This window comes from Oncorhynchus gorbuscha, linkage group LG15, assembly GCF_021184085.1.
Source record: "Oncorhynchus gorbuscha isolate QuinsamMale2020 ecotype Even-year linkage group LG15, OgorEven_v1.0, whole genome shotgun sequence".
NCBI lineage: Eukaryota > Metazoa > Chordata > Actinopteri > Salmoniformes > Salmonidae > Oncorhynchus > Oncorhynchus gorbuscha.
This window is the reverse complement of record NC_060187.1, coordinates 79784528-79795433: the sequence shown is the minus strand read 5'-3', so window position 1 is coordinate 79795433 and position 10906 is coordinate 79784528. Positions and strand designations below refer to the sequence as shown.

The window sequence follows — 10906 nt, the reverse complement described above, 5'->3', positions numbered from 1 at the left end:
CGCTCCCATTGGAAGGTGTAGTTGTTGTTGGGTAGAATATCTATGCGCTCATCCCCTAAATACCGTTATCTCACATCTGGTTCTTGTTACTGCTAAGTTTGAGTTCTAACAAAATACAGTCTGTTTAACTGCCTACGTGTTGTACGTGTCTCCCACAACTCATGATAACTGCCTATACCTCAAGGCCACAGCCTTTCCGCTAGTCACATCATATGTTGCAAAATGTTGCTTTTAACATACACAGACACCCTCATGATAGGCCAAGCATATTTTCAATCCTCACAGTAGTAGAAGATACCCTCCCCCCTGATTGAATTCTATTCCCACGGTGTGCCATTCAATTTAACCTTTGGACACGTCCTCCCACAGCTACGTCAACCCTGGGTGACGATATCCCACGAAACAGTGAATGACTTCCATGCCTCAACATTCTGTGACTCCCTGAAGTATGAGATGGCGCTGAATGGAGAGGCAGCTCAGAGATAGTTTCTCTTGTCCCACAACAAGCGGAAGGTCTTCCTACAGCAGCGGTCAGCATTCTGATTACCTAGATCCAGGATTTCCTCAAATTCCCCTTTCAAGAAGGATAATAGCGGGACTGACCCAAATTAGCGAAGAAGAACTGAGTGTTAGACACCACAGGCAGTGCGCTGTAGGACAAAGCATGTTGTGCTGCTCAGTGGTTGAGTATGACGGCTTGCCTGACAGCATTCCCGAAAAGGGAGGAATTATAGCTAATTTCTTACAGCCATAGTAATTAGCTAAGTTTCTATCATGTAAAGGAATGACACCAACCTCTGACTGCCACCCTCAGCTTTAAGGGAGTTGGCTGAAGGAGAGAGAGAAGATCTCTCATTAATGTAGCTTAATTATTTCTATTTTATTTAATGAACTAAGCAAGTCAGTTAATAACACATTCTTATTTACAATTATGGCCCACGCCGGCCAAGCCCGGACGACGCTGGGACTCCCAATCACGGCCGCATGTGATACAGCCTGGATTCGAACCAGGTTACTGTAGTGACGCCTCTTGCACTGAGATGTAGTGCCTTAGACCGCAGCGTCACACGGGAGCCCCTTATGCTACATACTTGTAACCTTGTATCAAAAACATTTAGTTGTTGATTGTTTGATCATGTGTGCACTTGATGTGGACCCTAGACCCCGTCATTCTCCCTCCATAAAACACTCCCTAATAAAATATCGCGTCACTTCCTTGCCGATCCCTTAGAAAAATAAATATTAGAAAGGGACGAACGACGCTGGAAAAGAGCGAGAAGAAGCCAGAATAAAGGATAAAGAAGAAAATACCGATGAAAAGAGGAATAGTGAGGCGGGAGGAAGAGAAACACGAGCGTAATCAAAGTAAGTTTTCCATACTTTTTCTGCTTTGGAAACACTCCCCTCAGAAACTTGATCGGCGGAGAGCAAGTTTTGTCCCCTTTCCTCCCTCCCCATCGACATCACTCATTATGGCCTTCCATAGACTAGTACTCCTGGGCAATCTATATGATACGTTTTAGAGTTCAATAAGCAGACATTATTATTTGTTGAAATGGGGTCCCGAGCTATGGCTGGCAGTAAGTTTGACATAATGTAGCCTGCCTTACCGCATAAGAGCGATCAGTTTTATGAGGAGTTGTTGATTTTGCTTTGATTAGGCATATCACCTGCAAGGACAAGGGGACGCACAGAGGGACTAATTAACTTTCAACCGCTTACTGTTTCATCCTCTGGAAGTTATTGGTAAATAGTAAACTAATGAGAGTAATGTCAGACTGCTTTTTAAATGTAGGCTACCTCATTGTTTTTAAAAGCTCAGTAACACCGGGTTGAGTCCATTTTCAATATAGTTTTCAATTCAATGCAATAGTGAATCATTGTAATTGCTTTTAGTATTAATATAGTGTTTGTCTGTGGCTTTTAGGTCCCCTACCCCGAGGGAAGGAATCCAGGCAGAAGTATGTTTCACTTGCAAGTCCCAGCATGGCCTTGGCATAAATATCAATGCCAAACGACTCGTTGGTTTCTCACACTCTTGCACAACAGCGATGTTTTCATGTAGGCCTGTCATGACAGGTCACTGTATATAAGACCATAGAAGTCTGCCCTGTACAGTGACACTAATCAAGGGAAATGGCCCCTCAGTGACAGCTTGCCTCTGGGCCCCTCATATTCACTTTCTCTCTGTTATCTATGTTGACAGTCTAGAATGGACTTCTCTGTTCACTGTAGTTTTATATACTGGCAAAATACCTTCTAAATAGGTTTATTGTGTTGATATTTGTCTCACACTGACTGAACTTGGCTCAGTGTCTGCATAAATAGATCACGTCAAAGTAAGAACATCAAGGTAGGTCGTTAGTAGTTCCATTTAGTCTGCCAGTGTGTTTTCTGATGCATAGAAGTGTTTCTGCTTGATGTGTTGTCTCACCCAACTGGTTTTCTTTTCTCCCCGTCTCTGGCCTCTTTCTTTATTTCTGTCACTCTTTCATTTTTTCTCACCCTCTCTTCTCTACACCACCTTTTCTCTCCCTCTGTACCCCATCTTCTCTTTCCCTCTTGTCTCCTTTCTCCATAATTCTTTCTCCCCTCTCAGCTGTCATGCCACTCCACAAGTCGGCCCACAAGGCGCCTCGCCTGGACCCCACCATGATCTCAGCTCCGCTGGGGGACTTCCGCCACACCATGCACATCGGGAGGGGAGGAGATGCTTTCGGTGACACCTCCTTCCTGGCTACTGTTGGCCCCAGCTCTGACCCTGGGTCTCCGGGTGCCACGGCAACAAACGACTCAATGGCGCCCGTTGATTCCGAGATGCCACTTAACCACACTGATGATGTCACAGATGGCTTCGGAAGCCCACTGAACAGTGAGCTTCAGCATTCCGAGTCGGTGTCGTCTTTCACACTCGATATGGATTTCGACCTGGGCCCATCCATCATGGGTGATGTGCTGGGGGTGATGGATGGACTGGGGCTGGACTCAGACTGGACTAGGACTCGCGCTAATGAGGAAGACGTCTCCAGTCCAAGCAAAAGTCTTGTCGTTGAAGTGGAGAATTTTAAAATGGCGGCGGAGGATCAGTCTGTCAGCATAAGGAACGAGCTGAATGAGAAGAAGCTTTTAGAGATCGAGGGAGATGAGGTGGGACATGGAAGGATAATAGAGGGGACTGGAGGGATCAAGGCCAAAGGCCAGAGGCCGAAGGTGAGATTCAGCGACAAACGAGAGGAGATCATTCGCCAAGCGTCAGAGGAGGAAGGTCAGGGGTTAGATGTTGAGGAAGAGTATGTGAGTCCCACCGAGGAAGATCGAGAGAGAGGGAACAACGTCATCAGCTTGCCAGTCGTGGGAATAGAGGTACAGCCCACCAACCACAAGGCTGATTCAACTTCCAGTCCCGCCTCCTCACACAGCTCAGGGTATGAGGGTGTCACCCCATTGGACAGGAGGAGGGTTGACAACTGTCACTCAGAGACTGATTCCGAGGAGGAGGAGGAGGAGGAAGGGGAGACAATGGACGGGGCTACACATTTGAAGATGAGTTTGATGATGAAATCGGCCTATAAGAGTGCTATGGGGCATCTTACGTCAATCAATGAGAGGATCAAATGGTTCCTCGTTGGTTGTGAACTATGTACAGTTTACTTCCTCTATGCATTGTTCTGCAAATTATCATTCAAAAGGGAGGTTTAACCAAAGCTAAGTATTTCAGAAGAACTGGATATTTGAAGAGTCTCTGTTGAAATGTTTTTGGGACCAAATTGCTCCTTTGGATCCTCAGTCATAGACATGCAGTTAGTAAACAGTTACTACAGGAATCCGTTTCATCGACTCAATCTTATAAGCTCCAATTGATGGACAGAAACACTTTGACCTTTTGAAATAGCCACCTATGTATTGACATCAGATTTGAAATGCTACATTTTTAAGACACTGTGCTTCAATTTATTATGTCTCAATTGAAAATACAAAGAATAGCCTAGTATTGTTTTAGGCCAAGCAGGTTTTAAGTGAATAAATAGCCTAGTTTGCAGCACTTTAATTCATTTCAAGAAACTGGAAGCTTTACTGTTAAATCAGTGCTCAGTTAAAGATACTGACAGTTTTTTAAATGACAATGATTAAGGCAAATTGAAACGTTTTAACTAACATGTTTTAGTTTTTACCAGGTCAAAGGTGTTTCTTAAGAGAAAGTGCATATGATACAGAAAGACCAGTATCTTATGCTGAAGGTGCCTTAAAGGGAGTCGTTGTTCATATCCCTTTGCTTTAACTCACCATAGCCATGACTTCCTTCTTGATGTTTTATTTTCATATCATGTATTGCTCAGAGCAAATTGCTTTGCTGTCTGTTTTGCATTGCATCTTAATGCTCTTTAGAAACAAACTAAATGAATCAGCCTTTTTAGGACAAATATAGATTTCTTTGCCACCTGTTTCTCCACCTAATGCATGGAAAGTGTTTTTTTTTTTCCCTGAGTGATTTTATTGTTAAATGCCACTGGGTTGTTCCACGAAATGAGTCCTTTTAAGGTAGTGTAACTTGGTTAAAAATATATATTTCACCTAATTTTAACATTCTGTAATGATGGGCACATTTTCAACTTAATAAAACATGTTTTCCCATCTCAATATAATATAACAACTGCCAAATAAAGTAACAGGGTTGACTGTAACAGGGTTAATGATTTCATCTTAAATCAGCCATAAATCACCTTGTGACAGGGGGAATGGAAGCTTATTGCTTGCAAAAGGGAGGGGCAATTCAATGCAAGGTTCAAAACATTTTATTAAGTTAAACATTATTAGCCTGTAGCAATGGGGTAGCAGGGTTGACGAGTTAAAGCTCGACCCACTCAGTTTTTCACCACAAAACACCAGAAAATGGCCAAAAAGAGTAGAACCAGCTCACCTGCATCTACACTGATTTGACTATTAAGTTTATTTAAAAATGAATATTTTTACGATATTAAGACAAGTTCAGTTCACGTAACAGGGTTGACCTTAAAATGAGTGACTTTAAAAAATATATTTGTACATTTTTTTTTACCTTAATGAATCCCTAAACTCAATAAATAAAAAATTATCTTCAGATATGACTCAGAATAAGCAACAGAATAACTAGGGTTTCACAATTTTGGGGTGAAGTGGATTAAAATCTTCTGAGAAGTCAGTGCACAGAGGGACATGTCAATGCTGAATTGTATTCATAAAAAAATCTGATTTATAGAATTATCCATGTGGTCTACTTAATTTTAATGTAACAGGCTTTTAAATCCAATATTGGTGCAAAATTTCTACTTAAAATATCAAAGGATGCAAAAGCAACTAATTTCATGGAACAACCCTACTCTGTTTATGGATACCTCATTTTAAGAATTTCCTCTTATTTAGAGCTTTAATATCTATGGTGTTTTCATGACATAAATCTATCATTCCTAAAAACAAATGTAACTGAACTGTTCACATTCCAATATTTAATTTCTCATGTCAGAATTTTTCTAACCTAAATTACATCCAATGTAGGCCTATTTTTATTTGAATGCATTTAGCCTGTGTAGTCAATTACAAAAGTTCTTAGTTTTGTTTTTTAACAACCACTGACAATCTCTGAAATTGATGTGCTTCATATCATGTTTTGAATTTCAGTTGCAAAGCATGTATGACCTTATATTTAATGCTTCTTTTGGACCAACATTGTACAAGGGGGTTGGGTTGAATGCGGAAGACACATTTCAGTTATATGCATTCAGGTGCACAACTGACTATCCCCCTTTCCCCTTACAAGTAATGCTGTAGGGAGAAGAGGAGGGGGTCTGGAAAGAATTGTCTCTGGACATGTTCTTTATCTCGTGATGGATCCTCTTGGATATGCTGGTTACTTCAATAAACATATTTCCTTACAGCGTAATGTTTCAGCAAAGTGTTTCCTTGTGTCAGTGTGTCTTTAACTTATGTGGAAAGATGGCAGGAATATGAATGCGAGAATACACTCTACTACGTCTGTATTTGGACAGGGATGCCAACCTTTAAAATATGGCTATATTCTCCAGCATTTTGAATATGAGATGACAGGACAGAATGTCACCTTTTTATTTGAGGGTATTTTACTGTTTAGAAACGAAGGCACTTTATAGATCTAGTCTCTTGTAGATGTCAAGCAATGTCGCTTCCAAATTCCTAGCACATATTGACTACATCAAAATTGTTGCTACAAACTCATTGGATGCATTTGCAGTTTGTTTGGTTTTTGTTTTGCCCAAAAGAAACTGAATGATGACTTGAGTCATTTTCTAAGTGAGTAGATACAATGTTTCTGAACACTTCTAAATCAATCCTGATAATACCATGATTAAGAAAAATCATTCATGAATAATGAGTGTGAAAGTTAGGCTCCAACAAAGCATGCAAACCTGTCACCATTATCAATAATAATAATAATAATAATAATGGGGGAGATGAGCATTTTTTGGTGGGGGTATGATCTTCATCCCTCTAACTTTCTCACTCACCATTCACACATCATTTATGATTGTCTATAATCATGGTAGCATTCTTATTCACGTAGGTGATCACAAACACCTTAATTTACGATAAAAGTGTCTCAAATGACAGTAGATTATTCACCATTCACTTCCTATTGGAGAAACATCATCCGAAACACAACCAAAACAAGCTGTGTTTACAAATATTGCCGCATGAGTGCGCTGTGCGCAAGCTGTGCAAGTTGGTGGCAGAACAAGGGGGAGTTCTTATCGAACACCAGCAAAAACAAACGTCTATTTACATGTAGTTTATGAGTGCCTTTCACACTACTTTTGGATTATGATTGGATTTTAAGGCTCGTATGAATGTCCTTCTTAATATGTTTGTGTCATCATCGCAAATCCACTGCATTATACTTCAACCAGTAAAATCGATATTTCGGCTAGTTTTTGCTACAGCCTATATCAACGAGCGTAAGCATTCTAGATAACTGCTTCATCCAAAATTAGTTATTTTGCAAAAATCCCAACCCAAATATAATCTTAACGACTGTTCAAGCAATAATCAAAACATAATTGTAAGCGTATGAGAACCCCAAAAAGTTATTTTGTTTGTAAGTAATAAAAACGTAAATCTAGGGTATCTCGAATGGGCAGATGGCAATGGGTTTCTTACTGCCGCCAAGAGTAGCTCGCATCTGTGCATGACGTCAGTGTGTCGTGTACTTGGAAAAGGGTCTATGCATCCAAGAGGTTTGTAGTCACAAACTTGATGTAGTTAGTGGTCATGTCAGAATACTCATACTTGTGTCCTAATAGGCATTGGTCTAAAGTACCTAACTAAAAATACTTTAAAGTATTTTTGGGGATATCTGTACTTTACTATTTATATTTTTGTTACATGTTTTGTTGCATCTCGTTACATTTTGAATGATTGGCAGGACAATAAAATTATCGAATTCAAACACTTATCAAGAGAACATCCCTGGTCATCCTCTGATCTGGCGGACTCACTAAACGCAAATGCTTGGTTTGTAAATGTTGTCTGTTGAGTGTTGGAGTGTGCCTCTGGCTATCAGTAAATAAAACAATAAAATGGTACCATCTGTTTTGCTTAATATAAGACATTTGAAATTATGTATACTTTTACTTTTATTTTCGATTCTTAAGTACATTTTAGCAATTACATTTACTTTTGATACTTAAGTATATTTAAAATCAAATACTTTTAGACTTTTATTCAAGTAGTATTTTACTGGGTGACTTTCACTTTTACTTGAGTCATTTTCTATTAAGGTATCTTTACTTTTACTCAAGTATGGCTATTGGGTACTTTTTCCACAACTGCTAATAGGACGTTTGAGTATGCATTTACATGTTGTTGTTTTTTACAGTATGTGACGTTTCAAAAATCGAGTATACTTTAAATGTGCAGATGTCAAATTCATTTCGGCTTTGACAACAGCTGATAATCAATAAGGATGTGCTACCGAAATTAGTCACAAATGCGAAACCATGCAGTCCAGCATGACACATTCTCATTATGCGAGAATATAACGTTTTATATTATTTGAATTTTCTTAAATCGTAGCTTCTGCGGAAACCTGGTCTTAAAACAGTTCATATTATTCTGTATATAAATCCAGGACACTCCATTTAGTATGTGTTACGTCTGGTATGGTTACATAAGACAGATGGTTACTTCAGGCAAAAACAAAAGGAGGGTGGTTGGTCGTGTGGATATGATGGCTTGGCATATAATGTGAACGTCTAGTAACTTTTCAACTACTTTTGAGCTACATTGCAACTACTTAGCATGTTATGTAACCCTTCTGTTAACCCGAACGCCCATCCCAGCTAACATTAGCCACCTAGCTAGAATTTGTAACATATCACACGTTTTGCAAATTCGTAAACTATGAAATGTGTACTGGACATCCAGAAATTAATACATACAATACGAAACGTAACATCGTTTTAAATGGAGTGTATCTGCTTTAAATACAGAATACTACAAAATGCTCTGACCAGGTTGTTTGCGGTGTTCAAATGCCGTTTTTGTTCTTACAATGATCACGAGTATCGCATCGTAGACAGTCTTTTTTCTCCTTAAAAACTACGTGGATTTATGTTTTCTAATTGAAAAGTGTTTCTTGTTCTCTTGGCTTTCGTCGGAGCTTTTAAATACTAAACCATCTTTTGATTTGTGAATGTGTAGGCACCAGGGACTTGGTATGTGGCTGTGTTATTTGTGCCATATTAATCAGGCCTTTTGACTTGAACATATGGATTGTTTTTGTGTTGTAGGCGTGGCTATCTATTTCATTAATGGATCAAGCCTCAGCCCAACTTCAGTTTATGGTGTTGTCCAGCAGTTCTGAATTTGCATGCACCCGACTGTCCACGTTTTATGTTCAATAGCCCTTTGATTTGAACATTTCAAACGTTTGTGTGTACTACTAGGCTGTTTGATTTCATTATTTTCTGTTACAGCACTTTGTTGAAATGGAACCAAATTAGTTTGTCTTCAGTCCTTAAATAGGATAGATGAGCTGTATGGTCTAGGTCAAATGTGATAGTCTTCCTATAACCAGCCTGAGTAGGTCTATAACTCCATTCCTATTTTATTCAGAGTTTAGAGAAATGAATCGAATTGGAAATGAACTATTATCAGGCTGGTTAATGTAATGCATGTCTGTTGAATTTGGAAAAAATCCACCCACATTCTGCCCCGCCCCACTTACTCAGCCAATCAGGAGCCGCTACTGAGTTGCAGCTGTGGCATACTGCATACTTTTTACTAAACGGTACATGCTAAATAGAATGCAACGGTGAGTGAATAGCATGGAGTTTAAGTACGTAGTATGCTAGTATGGGTATTTGGACAAGCACACTGTGTGCATATACAGCTCTGGGAAAAATTAAGAGACCACTGCAAAATGATCAGTGTCACTATTTATAGGTATGTGTTTGAAAAAAATTAGCATTTTTGTTTTATTCTATAAACTGACAACATTTCTCCCAAAATACAAATATTGTCATTTAGAGCATTTACTTACAGAAAATAACTGGTCAAAATAACAAAAAAGATGCAGTGTTGTCAGACCTTGAATAATGCAAGAAAATAAGTTCATATTCATTTTTAAACAACACAATACTAATGTTTTAACTTAGGAAGAGTTCAGAAATCAATATTTGGTGGAATAACCATGATTTTCAATCAAAGCTTTCAAGCATCTTGGCATGCTAGCCACCAGACTTTCACATTAATGTTGGGTGACTTTATGCCACTCGACACAAAAATTCAAGCAGCTCGGCTTTGTTTGATGGCTTGTGACCATCCATCTTCCTCTTGATCACATTCCAGAGGTTTTCAAAGGGGTTCAGGTCAGGAGATTGGGCTGGCCATGACAGTCTTGATCTGGTGGTCCTCCATCCACACCTTGATTGACCTGGCTGTGTGGTATGGAGCATTGTCCTGCTGGAAAAAACAATCCTCAGAGTCGGGGAATATTGTCAGAGCAGAAGGAAGCAAGTTCTTCCAGGACAACCTTGTACGTGGCTTGATTCGTGCGTCCTTCACTAAGACAAATCTGCCCGATTCCAGCCTTGCTGAAGCACCCTCAGATCATCACCGATCCTCCACCAAATTTCACAGTGGGTGCGAGACACTGTGGCTTGTAGGCCTCTCCTGGTCTCGCACCCACTGTGAAACTTGGTGGAGGATCGGTGATCCGAGGAATGGTTTCTGAGGATTGGTTTCCAGCAGGACGATGCTCCATGCCACACAGCCAGGTCAATCAAGGTGTGGATGGAGGACCACCAGATCAAGAATGTGATCAAGAGTGAAATAATGTCACCCAACATCAATGTGAAAGACTGGTGGAGAGCATGCCAAAACGCATAAAAGCTGTGATTTAAAATCAGGGTTATTCCACCACATATTCCTAAATTAAAACATTAGTATGGTGTTTAAAAATGATTTCGAACTTGTTTTCTTTGCATTATTCAAGGTCTGACAACACTGCACCTTTTTGTTATTCTGACCAGTTGTCATTTCTGCAAATAAATGCTCTAAATTATATTTTTATTTGGGAGAAATGTTGTCAGAAGATTATAGAATAAAACATTTATTTTTTTTACCCAAACACATACCTATAAATAGTAAAACCAGAGAAACTGATTATTTTGCAGTGGTTTTTCCACAGCTGAATATACAAATACCCTCAAGTAAAAGGTGACACTGTACTAAACCCTTTGATCTAAAAGCAAAATGTAATATTAGCATCACTCTAGAAATACAGACATGGGGGGGGGTGTACATCAATGGAAATGACTAACTCATGATCTCATTCCTTCATGTCAACCAACAGGCATTTTGTTGGGTTGAGAAAAAATATACACCAAAACAGTAA

At 39.5% G+C, this 10906-nt stretch overlaps 1 pseudogene across 1 annotated transcript; it reads left to right on the top strand.

The window, feature by feature from the left end:
* Nucleotides 1–944: 944 nt before the first annotated feature.
* Nucleotides 945–3712, top strand: LOC123998158 (annotated as a pseudogene). The gene is made up of 2 exons (XR_006832226.1): nucleotides 945–1365; nucleotides 2600–3712. The product of XR_006832226.1 is annotated as an uncharacterized LOC123998158 (transcript).
* The last annotated feature ends 7194 nt before the right edge of the window (nucleotides 3713–10906 follow it).